Source organism: Parasteatoda tepidariorum, chromosome 4 (assembly GCF_982258835.1).
Source record: "Parasteatoda tepidariorum strain Cologne lab strain chromosome 4, Ptep-v5.0, whole genome shotgun sequence".
NCBI classification, from domain to species: domain Eukaryota; kingdom Metazoa; phylum Arthropoda; class Arachnida; order Araneae; family Theridiidae; genus Parasteatoda; species Parasteatoda tepidariorum.
This window is the reverse complement of record NC_141758.1, coordinates 20,073,384-20,094,146: the sequence shown is the minus strand read 5'-3', so window position 1 is coordinate 20,094,146 and position 20,763 is coordinate 20,073,384. Positions and strand designations below refer to the sequence as shown.

At 32.5% G+C, this 20,763-nt stretch overlaps 1 long non-coding RNA gene across 1 annotated transcript in view; it reads right to left on the bottom strand.

Moving 5' to 3' along the window:
* LOC147810777 (uncharacterized) overlaps positions 1 to 20,339 on the bottom strand; it is a 41,093-nt gene extending 20,754 nt beyond the window's left edge. The window contains exon 1 of the long non-coding RNA XR_015432958.1: positions 20,011 to 20,339. This is a non-coding gene — a long non-coding RNA (uncharacterized LOC147810777). The remainder of the gene's footprint in view (positions 1 to 20,010) is intronic.
* Positions 20,340 to 20,763: the final 424 nt, after the last annotated feature.

Genomic DNA, 20,763 nt, shown 5'->3' with positions numbered 1-20,763 from the left:
CCAAATCTAACCAAATCGTGAATTCACTCTCATTTATCTGGGTCCCATCCCATACTGGTATTATAGAAAACGAACAAGCTGACCAACTCGCTAAACAGGCACGAAATCAAGATTTTATTTCGCACCTTTCATCACCCCAAGATCTTAGTCAAGTGTTTTGGATAGAAGAGCTCAATAAAGAACACAGAGAATGGAAAGAGTGCAAATAATTCCATTTCTTTCCACACCTTGACGAACCTCAAGATTACCGCGTACTTATCTAGTCCCGAAAATTAGATGTGTTAATAGTCAGACTCAGGACGAAAACGCTTCCAACTAACGCGATTCTACATAAGTGTAAGTTAGTAGAAAGTCCTAAGTGCCCCAACAGTGGACATATAGACACGAACGAACACTATCTCCTGGAGTGCTCCTTTTATCAAAATGCTCGTAAAGACCTCTATAAAATCTTATCCCTGCAGAGCCCAGCTTTCACTGATCTGGTTAACTAGTCTCTCAACCCCCGGACCAAAATTCAATCCCTCTTAAAGTTCTTCCAAGCTACTAACCGATTCTAGCAGTTCGCTCCAACCTTGAGCTATCTACTCAGCCCCAATCTTAAACCTTACCTATTGAAATACAGAGCTAAGCGGAATCAGAGAGCTCGTAGCACTTTACAATGCTCAATACAATTTTCATGTGCTGGTTGGTGTAAGTTGAAATTTTATTTTTTAAAATTTATTTTTCAAAATTTTTTTAATTTTTTTAAATATGATATTAAGTAAAATAGTTCGCACAAATTGTGCGAAGTATGCTACTTTCACTAAAACGAGAAAACACCTTATTAAAGATTTTGATAACATAAGTTGCAATAATCCGAAATTGATTGTTGGTGCAGTATTAAATTGTTGTGATTTAACTTTAAAGAAATTTAAACTTGAAGCTAATTTTAAGACAAAATTGTTATCAAGACATTATTTCGAGTACATCGGATACTCTGTCATTAAAATATCCATTCTTGAAAAAAACCTGAAACAAGTGGGTAACAATGACGAAGTTATAATGGATATTTTAAAAAGGACAGAGTTATCAAATGTACTCGCCAATCAATTTCTTAGCAGTAATAATGATCTTGATAACCTTTATGCTTCTTCTACATATTTAAGATGCTGGCCTAAGTATAAAACGCGTTTTTCGGCCATAACTCATCGAATAAAGCACAGCATCTATGATTTTAATTACAATGAAACAGTTTATTTTGAAAATCTTACGATAGGTTTAGCTATGCTTGATCATGCAGGAGAACGATTTCTTTATCCAAAGAAATACGTTCTTACTGATGGTGAGCAGCATTATATGCTAATAACTCATTACACCAACAATCAAATAAAGATAGCAACTTTTTATTTTCTTGAAAAAATAAATCAAAGTTTTGATTCTTTAATTATATCAAAAAATTTAAAATTTCGTGCATTTAAAATTCCGTGCGTTTATTAAAAATTTAAAAATACCTTAAATTAAAAATTTTAAAAGTTTAATATTTAAAGTTTTAATATTTTTAAAAAAAATTTCGTGTTATACCAGCTATTACTTGAAAATTGTGTCAGTTCTGAGAAAATGTTGGACAAACTATAGTTGTTGTTATTTTTAAAAAACCTCTATGTGCTGTGATTAAAAATGTTAAGACGAAAGGAGTTACCATGAAAGTCAAGGAAGCTACTGATAAAAATGAACAAAACTGCATAAAGGACTGCAATGCTAGTGAAATATTGAAAACAAAAGAAAAAATTTCTTGCTCTTCATCATCTTCTATTATTGTTTCATTGGCTGCAGAAAGAAATAAAGAACAATCTGATTTGGCCAAGGAAAAATCTGTGCGACCTAAAGAACATGAACTGGCAATTGGAAAAATATTAATTTCCAAAGAAAAGTCAAAAATACATTTTGGATCGAAACGAACTGTGGATAAGTCAGTGCCGCCCAAAGGAAAGTCTAGAAACACCAATGAAGTAGTTAATCAGGTTTGGGAAAAATATGAGCAATCCAATGAAAAGTCTGATTTAATTAACGGAAAATTAACAAAGAATCCATCTGAGAAAAATTCCGTGCAACCCAAAGAAAAATTTTTGGGTGCTAATGAAAATCGTGCTGCTCACGGTGAAACCATCCCTCGTATCCAGGCATGGATAATCCATTCAACGCAATGCTATTTAGTGAGCAGCTCATTGAATATGTTTTGAACAAGCTGGGTCATGTCAGGAAGGTGCCAGGAATTTTCCTATTGGAAGTGTTACACCGAGATTCTCAAGGGTGATTGGAGAAACCACGATTGCAATTATTGACAGCTACATTGGAAATATAGCTGAATTATACAAACAGCTGGTTGAAAAAGATGTGCGCAAAGTTGATACTTTCAGGAAAGAAGTTTGTATTACAGCAACATTTTTCTTTTGCAATGGTTACAGCCACCGTAACTTTTTAATTTATGCAGCTCAGCTTGCAGGTCTTTCAACTTTTTATTTTGCAAATGGAATTAAAAAAATTGCAGATGCTTCGGCTCAAGTACTGACCTATATTCTGAATTACTATATTTATCAGCTCTGGTTTTATCCGGGTAACGATTGGTTTAATCTTCACTTGGCAGCTCAAGAACTGAGAAATGAAATTCAAGATCGCAAAATTAGATTTGTTTTGCCAGTTGAATCATCTAAGTCTGTGTATTCAGGTACAGAAAACCCACTTTGATGTACTAGAATATGGCTTAATCTATCATTGATAAAATCTAGTCTTATATAATCTATCATTGATAAAATCTAGTCTTTTATAATCTATCATTGATATAATCTAGTCTTTTATAATCTATCATTGATATAATCTTGTCTTATATAATCTATCATTGATACAATTTAGCCAAAATCTATCATTCTTCTAATCTATCATTGATATAATCTAGTCTTATTTAAATAATCAGTGATAGTGTGTTCCTAAAAAATCTATCATTGATATAGTCAAATCATAAGCTTTCATTGATAAAGTTGGTATAAATATCTTATACCAAAAAAAGTTTGTATGTATAAGTTGGTAGATTATATATTCTCAGATAATTTATCATTTTCATAAGCAAATCTCATAAAAAGCAATTTATTTTAGAAATTATCTATTTATATGAAATTTTAACGTTTTTATGCATAACTTTTTAAACTTAAAATAAATGCTAAACATTGTTTAATAAATCTTTTAACTTTTACCATTCATGTTATTGACAAATCTTTTAAAAAGTGCTTTTTGACCAAAGTTGGTTTAATTAGAGATTTATACCTTTTATTTTCTTACTAAAGGCTTACTTTATGTAAGTTTAAACCCATTAAATTAATATACCGGTCTCAATTTAACCAACAAATTTTAAATAATTGCTCGTTTTAAATTGTTTATAATAGAAACAATGTAACAAATAATTTTCTTATTTTTTAATAAATGTAATCTTCGATTTTACCTTGCTTATAAATATTTAAGTGCTTTTATACGAAGTTCTATCAACGTTTATTATACTCTATGCTATATTTAATTTTTTTTAGATTTGTTGATCTTCGATTAACAAGTGAATTGGTGGTGTGCCAATTTTTTAATCATGTTTATTATTTTTATAGTTATATTTGTTTGTTTATTTATTCTTAAGTGTGTTTATAAAAACCTAATGTGATGCAAAGTCGATGCAGAAAAGTTATTAGGTAGAAATTAACATTTTAATATCGACATATATTATGTTTTGTAATTGTTGTTAAAGCTGAACTGTACAAATTTAATGGCATAATAATTACAGGCATAAATAAAAGTTTTAATATCCATGCAAACTGTATATTTTATATTCTGAAAACCCAATTTCTGTAAATCCAATTAAAAATGTGAACGCGAAAAAGCTTTTTTGAAAGGTAACTTATATGTTTTACAAATTGCTTAAAGATCTTTATCAAGCATGTTGATATGCAATTACGAAATCTATCAATTTCGTAAATGCATATCATGAGCGAAATCTATCAGCATGCAGCTTTTTAGGTTTACTGTTAACTGTTTTTAATTTAGTCCACTTAGTGTTAAAGTATCGTGATTGCTTTCAAATAATTTCTCGATAAATCTGAATTGAAAATTTAGTTGAATATTGATTGTCGTAAACAAGAACAATAAAATAAAAAATGGTTCGTTAGTTCAAAGCTTTTGGTAAAATACGAAATAAAAATTAGCCTACAAAAAAGTAAATTCAGAAAAATTAAAATCTAAATAAATGACTCATTAAAAAATGAAATTCTGAAAAAGATTGTTGTGTAAAAAAAAAAATCTAGCATTTTCATCAATATGAAGGTTTGTGGAAGATATGATCATTGACCAATGGCTGGAGCTAAACCAGTAACTTTTGAAAACAGCTATAACTGGGATTCAGGCCGGAAGCTATAATTGCTATGGAAAAGGGTGCGACACATAACAAAGATTAAACTGATTCTTAAAGACGAATTTTATCTAAAATGTATGTGACACTGTTCCCAATAGGTCATCGAAGTCGAGCATCATAGGCTGCGGTCAGTGTGTGGGTGGATGGCTACTTTTATTTGCTTGCATTTGGACCGAGGGTGCGCGGTATCGGTCCTCGTCAAGCTGTTCTACCGTAAAGTGCTCAACTTCTGTCGCAGATAATTAGGTTACCAAAGCGGGGGAGCAAAACCTTCCGCAGAGGATCAAAATTGTGATGGCATATCTTCGAATCATCCTTGGAGATGTTTTCCAGACCATCGCCAATAGCCACTTGTGTGTCTCTAGTGTGACTTAAATAGACAACATTACAAATTAAATATCCAAGCAAATATATAATTGGATTTACTCTTGTATGTCAGAGTTTTGTCAATGAAAAATCATTCAGGTAAGAAATTTGATATAAATAAATTTTGAGAAAGTTTTATATCAGATTTACTCGTATATCATTATTAAGTCGAATAGGGGAATTTCGTATTATGACCAATTTAGAATTGTTTAAGTTTAAAAAGATGTGAAATGCATGCCTTACAGATTCTTATACTATCTTTTCTGTCTTACAAAGAAGGGCTCAATGGAAAAAGTGTTTTTCGATATTACAAATTGTTTTAAGAATTGAATTGTAATATTAAAATTTAAAGGAGATTATAAATGTTAAATTGTATTATTGAATGGAATTAAAAAAAAAAAACTTTTATTGAATTTTTTTTTTTTAATGGCGGGCACTTGGAGCTATTATCCATTGGCCACAGAAAGTGCCAGAACTGCTAATTCTCTTTTCGTTACCCAGTGGGCACCTGTGGCGAAGCCACAGGCGGTGGAACAGCGTCGCCCACGTCACACTACCACAACCCGTTTATAGGGAGGGTCACATTCACACATTCACACAAAGGAGAAAGGACATAGAACACAGATAGAGGGAAAGAAACATCCATGCCTTGCCCGGGATTCGAACCCAGAACCTTTCTGATGCAACGACAGTTCCCTGCCCCCTACACAGACTGGTCGGCACTTTTATTGAATTTGATCGTGAAACTTCACCAGCGCTTTTCTGAATTATAGTTTTCTCACATTTACGAAAAAATAATCAAGATAAAATAATCAAGATAAAAAGAAAGTTGATTTCTCCCTTTACATTTTTTTAATAACCATTGCTCAATCCCTGCTTCATACAAAGACGAACATTGTAAGTGAACTAAATTTAGAGATTATTGTATGAAAGAAAAGAAAATTCGTGAAAATGAAAGTTATGAATAAACTTAAGAACACAAAAATGAACAAAAAGCGATTTTTTTTTTTGCACTGCCCTAGGAATGCATAGTTATGACTCAAGAACTATGAGTCGTAAAATCGAACAAGTTAAAGACTACATGACAAAAGTTTAAAAAAATCTTTTAGATTCATCCAATGATAATCTATACGGAGATTCGAATCTGCTACCTCTGTGCTATGGTGAGTCTAGCGGAACGGTGACGCTGCTCGGTCATAAAAGCCCCCTATAAGCATATAGCATAGGGCACGACCTTCCTTCAACTCAATCACTCCGTGTAAGCTCAAAATTATATGACTTTTTGGTAAACTTAAAAATTGTGAGATTAAAATCCATATAAATTTCCCAATATCAGATTCAAAATCAGATTATAATTGATCAGTAGGTAGGTAGATACTTTATTTACGTCACACTTGAGCTACACAGTGGGTTATTGGCGACGGTCTGGGAAACATCCCTGAGGATGATCCGAGGACATGCCATCACAATTTTGATACTCTGCAGAGGGTATGGCACCCCTGCTTTGGTAGCCCGACGACCTGCACGCGATGTCGAGCACTTTACGGTAGCACAGTTTAACGAGGATCAATACCGCACACCATCGGTCCCTACGCAGACTAATCCAAGTGGTCACTCACCCGCACACTGACCGCAGCCAGTGATGCTTGACTTTGGTGATCTGATGGGAACCGTGTTTTAACGATCAGTCCACTGCGGGACGGTAGCCCGATGACACCTGCTCGCGAAGTTGAACACTTTGCAGTAGAACAGTCTTACGAGACCGATACCTTGCAATTTTGGTTCCTATGCAGGCAGTTCAAAATGGTCACCCACCCGCTTACAATATCCGCTACCAGTAATGCTTAACTTCGGTGCTCAACTGGAAACCGTGTCTCTACGCTCAGTCGATCGCGGATCAAAACTACTTAAGACTATGAAATGGGGATTGTATTGTGAAATAATCTGTTTTCATTTTGGTGTATGATTAAATTCATACGAATTGGACACTATGAGTTAAGAAATGTTAACTTATTTGCATTGATTGTATTATTTTACTGTAAATAATGCTTTTTTAAGAATTAAATACTTACATTTTGTTTAATTATTTTGTGACGTATCGTTGTTTAAAACTTTATTTATTTATACAAGTCGTGAATTTCAGTCAATTAATGTAAGGATCTATTAGAGCTTTTTAAATCGCTACTTATTCCGCAATGGTTTGAATATTTTTTTAAATAAATAAAGCAATAATTGAAATAAATAAAGCAATCTTGGAAGAATATAAAATTACAAATAAGTTGCATAAAAATATCACTTTTGAGTTTGCATATTTTCGTGCATTGCTAAAGTGTCACTGCTCTGCACAAAAAACGCGAAAATAACATTTTTCGTCTCTTGGGAGTCGCAAGTGTGACTTATATGTACCCAAACATTTCTTATTTACTTTATTCAACGCATAGTTTAGATATTACATTGGTATCGAGCGCCAGCGAATTATAATCTCAGACGGAGCTTAGCCAAAATTTTAAACAGTGAATTTTAAGTTAACAAGATAATGAAGGCCGGGATAGTCTGGTTGGTAGGGTATTGGGCCACATGTCCAAGACATCATGTGTTCTATCCCCACCGGCCCAAGACTCCTCGAGTAGTAGAAGGTGATTGGTGCAAGTTAAATCTGCTGGGTCACAAATCCTCCTTAATAAATCATACTGCTGGGGGTAGTGAATTGAAGATTGATCGTTCTCTGAGTCAGGTCCAAAATTACAATCTGTGAATAAATAAATGGATGGAATGTGTCCGCCCTATAAACTGGCTATGACGCTGGCCATGTGTGACTAAACTCTTATTTCTTGGCCACTGTTGGCACTACCGAAAATCAAGAAATGCACACTTTGCTTAAATTAACTTCTTTTCACCTAGTAGACTTGCTGGTATTGGCAAGTGGCATTCGAAACAACATCTAACCAACAAGTTTCTTAAATACTTTTTTCAGTGTATAATTTAGACATTAAATTGATATCAAGCACCAAGCGAATTATAATCGAAGTCTGAAAATTTAACAATAGTTTAAATAAATGGTAAATTAGTTAACAGGATAATGAAGCTGGAAGGTGATATTTAACAAAATGAAATTTTCAAACGGACTTTATTTCTGATAGGCCTTAATTATCATTCTCAAAACTTTGATTATTTTAACCTGTATGCTAATTTTAGATCCCAGTATTAAAAAAAAATTTATTTGTATGAGATTTTTTTGGTGCTCTACTGGGTACCGTGTTTTACGATAAGTGCACTGCGGACTTAGAAATTAAAGAAAGGTTGGTAAACGATGCATATTCTAAATTGCGATGGATTTCAAATCTCAATGCTTCGTAAATTTTAGAAAAAAGATAATATCTCTCCACTTAAAGATTCCGGAGTATTCAGCGAACTAACACTCACAGTTGGCCTCTTGTTTTTCATGAGAACAAAAATTCTTAGTTTTTTTTCTTCTTTAAAGCATATTATAAGACCATGTAAAATTGAATATTGTAAGCCATAAATTATAGATTTCATTTGATTGTTAACTCACTTTTAGCTAACACATTAAGCACGTTGTACCATCATTATTGCATTCACTATGACTAGACTAGAGCGCACCGGTAATCAATTAAACAGCTTTATTTTGAAGCAATTCTATTTTGTATACTATGCATGATTTAAATATGAAATGAGGTGTTAAGGATTCTCTAAATTTACATCTAAAGTTTACATCTGTAGCTTACGTAAACGTCTAAAGTGTACGTAAAATTTACTTTGAGATAAAGTCAAAGTTCATTTGAAAGTTACGCATCACGTAAGCTGCTCAATCTGGGACCTCCAACTTAATTTATTGTAAAGAGTCACTACCAGTTGTAGTCTGTTTTGAAAAACAAGGTATTTTAGTGCACAGCTCTGAGCTAAAAGTTTAATGTGTTAGTGGTAGGTATTTTTATTTATGTCACACCAGAGCTGCACAATGTAATGTTTCAGAGAAAAAAACTGTGTTTATTTGATTTTTAAATAAGGTTTCATCAGTAAGGTTTTTTAAAGATCTACCTCGAAAAGCAGTTACTAGCTGCTCTCTGTTTAACAAACACGTCATGATCTAGTTACTACTCTTAAATAAATGCCAGGCATTAAATGATTATCATTCGTTGATAATCTTCTAATCTGAAAACTCCCATCGAAATACATTATTAAAAATTGAAAAAAAAATTAAAGATATATCCCCAGTTGTTGTAAAAATCCAACCTATGCAAGAGGGAAAAGAATATTTTTCTGCCTCGGAGTAACTGATCACTCTGTATGATCGCAAAGAATCGCTACATTGCGTAAAACAGAAATGGACAGCAGGTTGCATCAGTAATATACAAGATACCACTTCCATTTCCGTGTGGTATCTACCATCAAGCACTCTATGTTGCGTAGAGGTAGCGGGTTTGAACCCCGCCATAAAGCTGTCTGTATCTTGTTGTTGTTTTTCTCTTAATTTTTTTAAAAACTGTTTCCGTGTGGTAACTCTCATCAAGCGCTCTCTGTTGCGTAGAGGTAGCGGGTTCGAATCCACCGTAAAGCTGCATGTATCTGCGTGCTGTCTTTCTCTAAATTTTGTTAACCACTGTTTCCGTGTGGTATCTCCCATCAAGTTCTCTCTGTTGCATAGAGGTAGCGGATTCGAATCTCACCGTAAGGCAGCATGTATCTCCGTGCTGTCTTTCCCTAAATTTTGTTCATCGATTTGACAAAATCTTAGAAGTCATACTAATGTAATTTAGTACACAAGCCTGCAATTGTATGTGCAGCAATAAAAACTATATAAAACAACAGTGTAAGAGACAGGGATAACGTGGCTCCCAAAGCGTTGGACACATGTCTGAGAGGTCATGAGTTTCCAACTGCCGGAGACTCCTCGAGTACAAAATAGGAACTGGTGGACGTTAATCTGTCTGGGTAACAAAGTCCTTCAAGTTCCCATGACAAATCAATATCTGGGGGCACTGGATTGGAGATTGACAATTCTTTGGTTCAGGTCAAAATTACAATCTGCAGATGGTGTGTGAATGCGTCCTCTCTGTAAAACGGGCTGTCTGAATATGTGCGGCAAATTTAGTATTCTTGGCTCTAGATGGTGCCACTGAATAGCCTCAACCTAAAACCTCGTTCAGAGAAACACAGAGTTACAAGCTCATGCAAAGAGCTTGTCACATTATTCTATAACCTACACTCTATAAGTAAAATTCTTAGTCACTTATTTTGTTTCACATAAGAAAAAAGTGAAGTAAGTGTTGTATTAGTTTTTCTGCTAAAACCCACTATAAAAACTCAATAGATATGTCGAGAGAAACATTTAAAATTGGTTTATTTGCTCACGAATTAGTATAACATATTGTGGAGTTCGAATGTCTCTATAATAATAAAACGGTGAACCATTACAAGAAAGTGACAAGTGATTCTGATTTTGATAAGTGCATCGGCGAAGCTGTTTATCTTATTTTGGGTCAAAATGGCAATGTTATTTATAATTGTTATGAAGAACTGGACGACACGATCCTGGAACTGGAGACAGAGTTTGCATTCAGAGCTCTTGACGCGGTACCTGCATATTTTCCCGAAGGCTATACTCCTGGACATTGTTTGGGATATTGTGCTATGTTGATAGGAGTATCATTGTTGTTTTTAGAAGTATATGAAACTGACACTGTGTTGCTCGTAGCTGCAGACATAATACAAACAGTCCTTACTTATTTTACTCTGATCTCTGATTTTGATATGTGTAAACACTTGCCTGAATTGATAAGCGTCACGAGACATTTTTGTCGAAAATCAAAGCCCCGAAAAAAGAAATAGAGCAGTATGAAAAACAAATTTTTTATTCACAAGTAAAAGCGATAATGTTGTATAATTGTAGGACGAATGATAAATCCAATATATCTGATTATCTAAATTTATTTTAAACTATGCTATTTTAATTTTTTTTCTCCAGTTTTTTTTATTTTATTGAAAGCTAAATATTGCTTTCTAGCATTCTTATAATATGTTTTACGCTTTGAATATGAATTGTATATGAATTGTATCTTTTTTTTATAATTAAATATTCAAACTTGCATTTTTTTATTTCTTTGTCTAAAGCCTAAAACTTAGAGTTGGGGAAAATTGGATTAAAGGAAATCAATTATCTGTATTCAAAATTACGTCTACTCGTAATCATCATAACATACAATTTAAATCAAAATTATATGTATTTGTTGATGTTTATTTTTCACTGTTTAATTGTTGTTCCGATTACAAGTAACTGAAATTCTCGGAAATGACAAGTGATTACAAGTAACTGATTGCTTGTAATGCGTAACACTTTGCCAAATTTCAAAATATCAAAACCTCAGTTACAGAGCAGATTTGAGTGAAAATTTAATTGCTAATAATGTTACAATAATTATATCTTCAGATGCAACTGAGCTAAATTTTATCATTAGTTATGTGTGTAATCGTTGATAATGTTTAATTTTTATCCTATTTAACCTGTAGTGGTAGATAATTTAATTGTAGTTAGTATTGTAGTACATGATTAATTACAGTGTGTACTGTTTTTCCAAACTCTGCTGTATCTAAATATTGGATATGCAACAAATTTTACAAACTCTACAGTATCTTAACATTAGCCATACAATAGAGTAGGGTAAAATTCATTTGCAAGCTACCAATTATACGTATTCATGATTGCATAATAACATGTAGATAAGTTTTATTCAAAATTATACATAATCATCAAATAATGATTATTTCTAATCTAGGTTAAGCCTGTAATCCATGATTGTTTAAATGCATTCCTTATCACAAGAAACTGATTACTTGTCATGCACTAAATATTGCAAAACTTATCAATATTAAAATATCAGCAAAAAATTAGGCACTGGTATAATTTATTTATATACAAGTAATCAATTTTATAAGTTCAGGATTACTTAAATCACTTTGAAGTTATAAAGGGATCAGTTTTATTAATTATTATTTATAAAGGGATCAGTTTATTAGGATCAGTTTTATTCAAAAATGTGTATAATTACTGATAATAATTATTTATCATAGTGTATCCTGTAATGATTACAAGTAACTACAGGCAATAAATTACACTTTATGAAACACTGCAAAGCTTGTGTGTAACCTTTACATGAGCCACATATGGGAGAAATCAATCAAGTTTTTTTTTAAATAGATACTGTCAGAACTAGTTTGGAATAATTCAAACTCTTTCAGTCTAATTAAATATTACAGGATACTGCTTTTTACGAACTACAAATCAGTCTACTCAAAATATTATCGATAATAGTTTGCACGCCGAGAATTTTTTTTAAAATTGCTCCGACGTGAAAACAATTTCGAATCTGCTTGTATGCTAAAAATTCAGCCCAACAAATGCATGAATATGAACATCATTGAAAATCATAGTTCTTACTATTTCATTTAAGGGAAACTAGATACTTACAAAATATTATAATACAAAGTCTTAATATAAAACAAAAAATTTCCAATATTGTAAAATGGGCCAGACCAATACATCACTAAATTCTGAGGCTTGACAATTCACGGAGAGCTAAGGCCCTCCGTGAACTTCGGTGGTCTACTTGGAACCGTGTCTTTAAGATCTGTGGGAGTATACTTAGCTATTATCACCGATTTGGAATAAATCCTTAATGATATTTCGACGAGGCAACACAAACCTACTACAATTAAGATCGGATGTCAGTTAGTGGTATGGCGAAGAGGTAGTGGGTTCGAATCCCATCATATCCCTGGAATTATCTTCATGCTATCCTTCTCTGAATGGCTCTGGTCTTTCTACTGGTAAAAGCTTGTAAGCCGTACTTATGTAATAAAGCACACACAAGCCTGTTTGCATGTGTGGCAGTAAATAAATAAAATAAGTTAGTGGTAGCAATCTTCCCACACCACTCTGCTCGCTCAACCATGCTTGAACTTTTACGGCCTTAAAGCCTCCTGAATTCCAAACGACTCGATTGGATAAAGTGTAATCCGTTCAGATACCAATCCTTCAGCATTACTTGGAGAATCGAATCTCAGCCGAAGTAGTAGTAGAAAAAACTGAAACCACCAAAAACTAAAACCGGACGGCTAATTTCTAAGTTGTAATGTTATTCTCGTTAGGATGTGATTTGTGGAAAATAGTTTCTGAAACGACGAAGATTACGTACGGATTTGCCTACTCTATCACTATACTTTCCAATTGGCGTAATTTATGCGGTATTTTTTATTTCCGTTGTATCTTCGTGCTGCTTTTCTACTTGGCAGAGGTTTATAAGCTGTACTTATGGAATTGAGGATACCAGTTCCATAAGCCAATAAATATCTCCGTCTACCTACTACGTTCTCCAAACACTCGAACTTTTACGGTTCTATAACCACCAACCAATTACACTATAGAGCAGGGTTTCTTAACATGTGGTTCAAGGACCCCTTAGGGGTCCATGGGTCATATTTTGGGGGTCCACCGACTGCTCCTAATTTTTAAAACGTTTGGATAAATAATATTTAAATAACATTGATTTTTTTTTTCTTTCTAAAAGGTGAAAATACATACATATTTGAAACTAGGTGATCGAGATACCCCAAATTCAGTACGGACTGCATACAGCCCTCTAATATCCCTGTCATATTTTTAACATCCTCCACTAACCGGCTTTCTGTTTTGCACCATCAGGGGCAACCCCCTGATGACGTTCGCTGTACTATTTTTATTATCCCCTATCAAGCTACGTACAGTCCGCAAAAAAAAAAACGAATCACCCTGAATAACTTTCGTTCTAATGATCGGATTTTCACGAACTAAGTGTCAATCTTAATGGTTCCTGGGGGTGACCTCAAATATGCTAATTAATTAGTGCTAACTATTAATTAATATACTAAATCAGACACAAAAAAGTACTTTCTCTGAATAAACATATATTTTTTTTTACATATTTGGAATCTAGACACTTGAATTAGGGGTGGTAGACAAAATTTTGAAAAAATTGGATCGTAAAATGGGTCGCAATAAAGGTTTATATATTTGGCGATAGTCCAGAAAACCGCCAAAAAAAGTCGCCTGCGCAAATGAATATTTTAAGATAACCCAATGACTAATTCGAAAGAGGAACGCTTAATTTTACTAGGTTGCTAGGCAACCATGCTATGATTGTAAAAAATTGAAATAATGTTGTCTGATTGCTCAGAGAGGTTTAATTCATTCTTAATAGAAAATATCTCGAAGTTTCTGGGCAATAGATAATTTTTAAGCTGATTTCTGTCTAAAAAGTAAAAAAAAATATTTTTTAATGTCCTTTGAAAAGAAAATTTGAATCGATTTATAAATTATTTATGATTTTCTAAGTCTTTAGAATTTAAATACATGAACTTTTTATCTGATATTGTTTAGATTTTGCTGTTTTTGCTAAATTTATTCGACGATTTCATACTAAAATCAAATTAACATAACTTATTACAGCTATATACAAAATTTTAGGGATAATCATTTTTACAGCTTTAACCCCTAGGGGACGGGTGATTCATGAAAGCATTCGTACAAAATCAGAATCAGAATGTAAATAAATAAATAACGGTAGCTTAAATGCAGGCGTTGCTAATTTCACAGACTTACTTTGCCTTGAATTTAATTATTGTTAGTTTAATCATGTATATAATCAATGTTAGTTCAAAGTATAACTAAATAATTTTATTTTGAACTAAGTAATGGTGAATTAAGTAAATCAAACAATTATAACCCCGCCCACAAATAAACTGCTAAAGAATTACTTTGATTACCAGTTTTATCTTTTTACCCTGGTTGTTACTGTTTTATGCTGTCACGTATTTGTGACAGTCGGAGCGAAAGGGTTAATCGAGTCTTCGAGGCAAAAAATTTTGAAGAAAAAAAAAGTGCTTGAAAAAATAAATGTAGACTGTATAGTAATTCTAATGCACATTCACAAGGTTTTCTGTAATTTACGATATTTTTTTTTTCTATAACTCAAGGAATTGCTGAATGTGTAGGGGCATTTTAAAGACATTGAAATATGTTATGTTTAAGAATAAGATATTGAAATAATATGTTGCATATTGTGTGATTTGTTGTTTATAAAATCGCGTCATTCTGCTAGATATTTAGGTTACATGGTTTTCTTTGGATAAAGATGATTAGCAAATTGCATCTTCGTGTTTCGATGCATTCTGAAACTTACGTTCGCAAATTCACCATACAATGTCGCACAGCGTATTCTTCAATTACGATAAGCTACATTTACCACCAAATACTGCTACTATGACTGAATTTGACCAGAATTCATTATTGGTCAAAGAGTTGGACACTAATATGTGTTGATAAGGTCCTTATTTCAACTACTTTTTGCTCTCTGTGCAGTTAAAAAAAGCCTGCCAACAAGTGTCTCAAATTTAACTGTGCGAGCAGCAAAATGTTCTACATTGATGATAAAATGGGCATAATTAGAATAATTTAAAATGGATGTAATCAAGCTGATATTTGCAGGGAATATAAACTATCCAAATCTACAGTTTGTAACATATGGAAAAATAGGCAATTAACAATTTCTGCTCATGAAAAAAATTTAAATGGCAGAAAAAAGTTGAGAAAAGCAGACCACAAGGATATTGAAGAAGCATTGCTGAAGTGGTTCAGCATTCAAAGAAGCCGTATCTTCCAGTATCTGGACAAATGTCGATGAATTTGCTAAGCGATTTTACGAGATTACTTTTATGTGCTCGAATGGCAGGTTAGACAAGTTTAAAAAGTGGACTAACAGAAATTCAGGAAAAATTATCAGAGAGTCGGGAAATGTTTCCATATCTGATGTTGAAGACTGTTCAACAGCTAAAGATTACATTTTTTTTGTACGCAGGACGAAGAGTAATAAAAAGTAACAAATTTTTTGCTACTACATTATATTTTTCAGTCATTTATTTGAATGACGTGTAATAAAAGGGAGGAATTTGGGAACCATTAGTTAAATTGCCCTCATAACGAATATAGTGAACTCTCGGTTATAGTGAACCAAAATTTCGTTCCCTTAAAGGTTCACTATAGCGGGGTTTGACTGTAATAATAAAAACATCATCGGATTACGCAATGATAAATATTCATGATTTAGAACTAACTATTAAACTGTGAGAAAAAAAAATGAAAAACATTTTTTTTTAAATTATGTATTCAAACATATTTTACTTTCCATTCCATGACTGAAAAAAACAAACATTTTCCACGTTAAGTGTGAAAATATGTTGTAATTCCAAAAAAAATCTTGCTTTTACACATTTGTGTGGCCTATGGATTCCTAACGAGCATCAAACATTCTCTAAATTAATTGTTTATTCACTGGTAAGAACTGTTCCTTCACTTGGTTATCTTGCTACTTATTATTTGAACCACCAAAAGCTTAAAACAATATTATGTAAGTTATTTAAATTTTTTTTTACATAAATTGTAATTAATAACAAATATGTCGACACCATCATTTAGCTAAAATTACAAATTTTGAAATTTTTATGATTTTTTCTTAAAGGCAAGCTAAGCTTAAGTGTTTCTTCATTCGTTAATTTACCCTATAAGTTGAGAAATTTGCGATGTTGTGAGAGATGCTAAAAAATGTTGACTACGTATTTTTATTATTATTTATAAAATATATATTCAAGAAATTGATAAATATATTATTCCAAATCTATGCATACGTATGTAGATTATTGAAATTGTATCAGTTATTGAAAAACAAAATAAAAAATAGTCACATTAAATAAGCACAACCTGGTGTATAATCATATTATATCAGAAGATCATATCATATCCTATTTTATAAAACTAGACATTCCTTGAATAAAGTGTTTTTTTTTTTTTCAAAATGTTTTATTCAAATTTCTTTAGTAAATAGCAAATAAATTATTAAGCGACTAAAAAGGAAACATTGTATTTTATAGTTTGAAAGAAATAAAAATAAAAAGATTAGCAAACGATTATTAGCGAAAAAAATATGAATGAAATTTTACACTACGCGTGCGAAGTCAAGTTCCTCGCAAGTTTATCACATTTTAATATTAATCGCCCTATTTAATAATTTCTTTATTGTCGCCAAATTATTTTTCTTAAAATAATTAATTTTAATCCTCAATTTAATTAAATAATAAAAAATAATTAATAATTATTAAAAATTATTTTTTTCATGAAATTATCTTTGGGTAAATGAGTTTTATGAGTGGGTGCAATTTTCTTTAAATTGCTTTATTAGTTTTAAAAATATGACTAAAAACGTAAAAAGGGAAATTAACATTAAGGGGTACGAACTTTGGATCGCTCTCCTGACCAAACTATGGTGACCATATTTCCCAGATTGCGGCTACCCCCTGTATTTTGAAGGTTAAGAATCCAAATATGTAAAAAAAATGTATGTTAATTCAGAGAAAGTACGTTTTTGTGTCCGACTTCGTAACTTAATTACTAGTTAGCACTAATTAATTAGCATATTTGAGGTCACCCCCAGGAACCATTAAGATTGACACTTAGTTCGTGAAAATCCGATCATTAGAACGAAAGTTATTCAGGGTGATTCGTTTTTTTTTTTGCGGACTACACTTGACACCTTGTTCAGGTTACTAGATCTAGAATTTTTTACTAAGAAGAAAGCCCAGTTTTTGAAATCTGGAACATTACACAAACTTGGATTTGGTAATCCACAAAAACCTCTGGTTGAGGCATCTCTCAAAGTTGCATATCATATTGCTAAAAGCAAGAAACCACATACTATTGGAGAGACGTTTATTAAGCCATGTGCTCTTAATTAACGTCATTAACGATGTAATTAACGATGTAACTAGATTGGAAGTAACTAGATGTAACTAGATTGTAGTAACTAGATTGGAACAGAGAAAAAAAACTTGAGGCAATTCCATTTTCAAATGGTGTGACACATTCAAGAATAGTTGAAATTTCTTGCAATATCTTGAAAAAGATCATCGATGAATTGAAAGTATCGCCATTTCCCTTTAGTATGCAACTGGATGAAACTACAGATATCTCGCATTATAGTCAACTTCTTTTTTTTGTTCGTTACGTGTCTCTTAAAACTATCAAAGAAGAATTTTTATTTTGTGAGTCTCTTTTGTAAACTACAAAGGCAGTTGATGTTTTAGCAATGTTAAATGTTTTCTTTACCAAACAAGACTTCGGCTGGAAAGAAAAACTTCATTCAGTTCGTACAGATGGAGCACCTGTGATGCTTGGCAATAAGTCTGGTTTTGCCCTGTTGGTAAAAAAAAGTCTCCTAATGTTCTAGTTACTCATTGTTTCTTACATAAACATGCGCTGGTTAAAAAAACTCTTCCAACCAGCTTAAAAGAAGCATTATCAAAAGTTATTAAAACTTTAAATTTTATTAAACGTAGAACTCTTAATCATCGTCTCTTTAAAACGCTGTGTCAAGAAATGGACGCAGAACATGAGGTACTTCTGTACCACAGGTAATTGCGCTGGCTGTCACGAGGGCAGGTTTTGAAACAATTCATCATGTTGAAGATCGAATTATCACTTGTTCTAGAAGAAAAAGATAACTCATTCTTCGAATATTTAAATATTTTAACCACGTAAACAATATAAGTCTTTTAATTCAAGGACCCGATATCACTATTATGGATGCAACTGAGAAATTACAAGCATTCTAATTGAAGATGCCACTTTGAAAAAAAATAGAATTCAAAATGAGATATATTCAAACTTTTAAATGTTGGACAAAGTGCTTTCTGAAAATGCATCTTGGCAAGATAATTTGTTACTGAATAACTTAAAAAATGAAATCTGTGAACACATGGAAGTACTTCAAGTTTCATTGAAAAAATATTTTAATTTAGATGAGATAAAGATAAAAGATGAGTTGTGGATTCGTCATCCTTTTCTTTGTAATATTGACTGTATCGATGATATGAACCTTGCAAAAAAGAGCTTATTGATCTTAGAACAAAGTCCTTGCTAAAAATGGATTTCGATTCAAAAACACTCGGAGAGTTCTGGTCTTCTGTGAAAGAAGCCTACCCATTGCTTGTAAAGCGAGCTATTTCTGCTATAATTCCATTAGCTACAGTGTATCTTAACGAAACCGGACTTTCCACAGTTGTGATACTAAAAACAAAACATCGTTATCGAATGTCGTCCGTGACTTCTTAAAAAACTTTAAAAGGGGTCCATTGTATCAAAAAGGTTAAGAAACACTGCTATAGAGAATTTCGATCGGAGAAAACGAGGTTTGACCAGACAACCAGCTTTAAGCATGGAGAATCGAATCTCGGTCTAAGTTGTGGGAGTAAAAACTAAATCAACTACACGGATTGTGTAGTTATTATTCAAAATTAATAATGAAATTCGCTATCTAAAACATTTGTGAAAAAAATTTTGTGATTTTGCGAAAATTCCGTAGTAGTTTGAGGATATGGTTAAATGGTAGGCAAATCAATTCGTCAAATTTGTAACTTAGACATTGCTATGAAGGGTTAGTTGTAGTTGTAGTTTATTTACGTCGAACTAGAGCTGCACAATGGGGTATTGGCGACGGTCTGGGAACTCTCAATTTTGATCCCCTGCAGAGGGGATGGCACCCCTGCTTCGGTAGCCCAGCGACCTGCACGCGAAGTCGAGCACTTTACGGTAGAACAGTTTAACGAGGACCCATACCGCACACCCTCGGTCCCTATGCAGACTGATCCAAGTGCTCATCCACCGGCACAATGACCGTAGCCAGTGATGCTTGACTTCGGTGATCTGCTGGGAACCGTGTCTTAATGATCACTCCACTGCGGGACTATGAAGGGTTAAAATGAAATTATAAATAGGATTTACGATAACACGATTACATAATGATAATAATAAAAATAATCCTTTAATTCCAAAAAAAAAGAAAAATAAATAAAAAATAGTGTTTATTCTGAAATAAAAAAGTTGAAAATTACTTTATATTAGTGTTACGGTGGTTTAAAGACACAAACTACTACTATTATTTTTTAACCAGTGATCGTTTATTTTATGCATATATTGTCGAATTAATATACATACCTCAACTATTTAAAATACTTAGATTAACAATGTTTTAATCAAATACAAATTTAAATAACCAATTAAACTAATTAAAAGGCTTTGATTAGTAACAAATAAACTAATTGGCATGGAGAGAACTTACCCATACTGATGTTCATAGTGGAAATTGGTGAACCTCTAATGACTCGGTTCTACTCTTTCTACTACTGCTCTTTTTGTTGTCTTTTTTTTGATCTTTTATACTAAACTTTTTGCTCGATAAAACTATTGCTAAATTCTGGAAAGGTCACATAAGAGATCAAACTTGGACTATAGACTTCTGATTAACCCTTTCCGACACGTATTTCTTAACTTTAATCAAGAGTGTTTATTTGTATTTGCTTAAGTTCTATGTACTAATGGAAGTTTCCACAGTATTTTAAATATAATCAATTATTTTGCAATTTACGATAAATCTATTTTAAATGTTTTATTGTGATTCTGAATTAAGTGACGATAAGCGTCACATTAGCTTTCACTTAATTAAAATTACGTATTAGGTGAGAATATGTTTTATTTTGAATGTGTTTGTGAATAAAGATGTAATTTTTTTAGAAGAATACCCCATGCAGCATGAAGGGGCAAATAAACGTTAAAAATACGTTCGTTCGGTATAAGGTTTTGGACTTAACGTTAAAATTACGTCAATTTCACGTGATAATTTTCACCGTTTCTTCATTCGTTAAAACGTATGCGTTAAAATGACGGTATTTTAACTCTATCAATTTTCCCTTTAAATATTTCGTTAAAAATGAGTACTAAAAATACGTTATATTAACGTGTACATTTTACCCATTTTTTTACCGATTTTTAAAAACGTTTTATTAACGAAAAAGTGACGCTTTGTTGCTTGTTT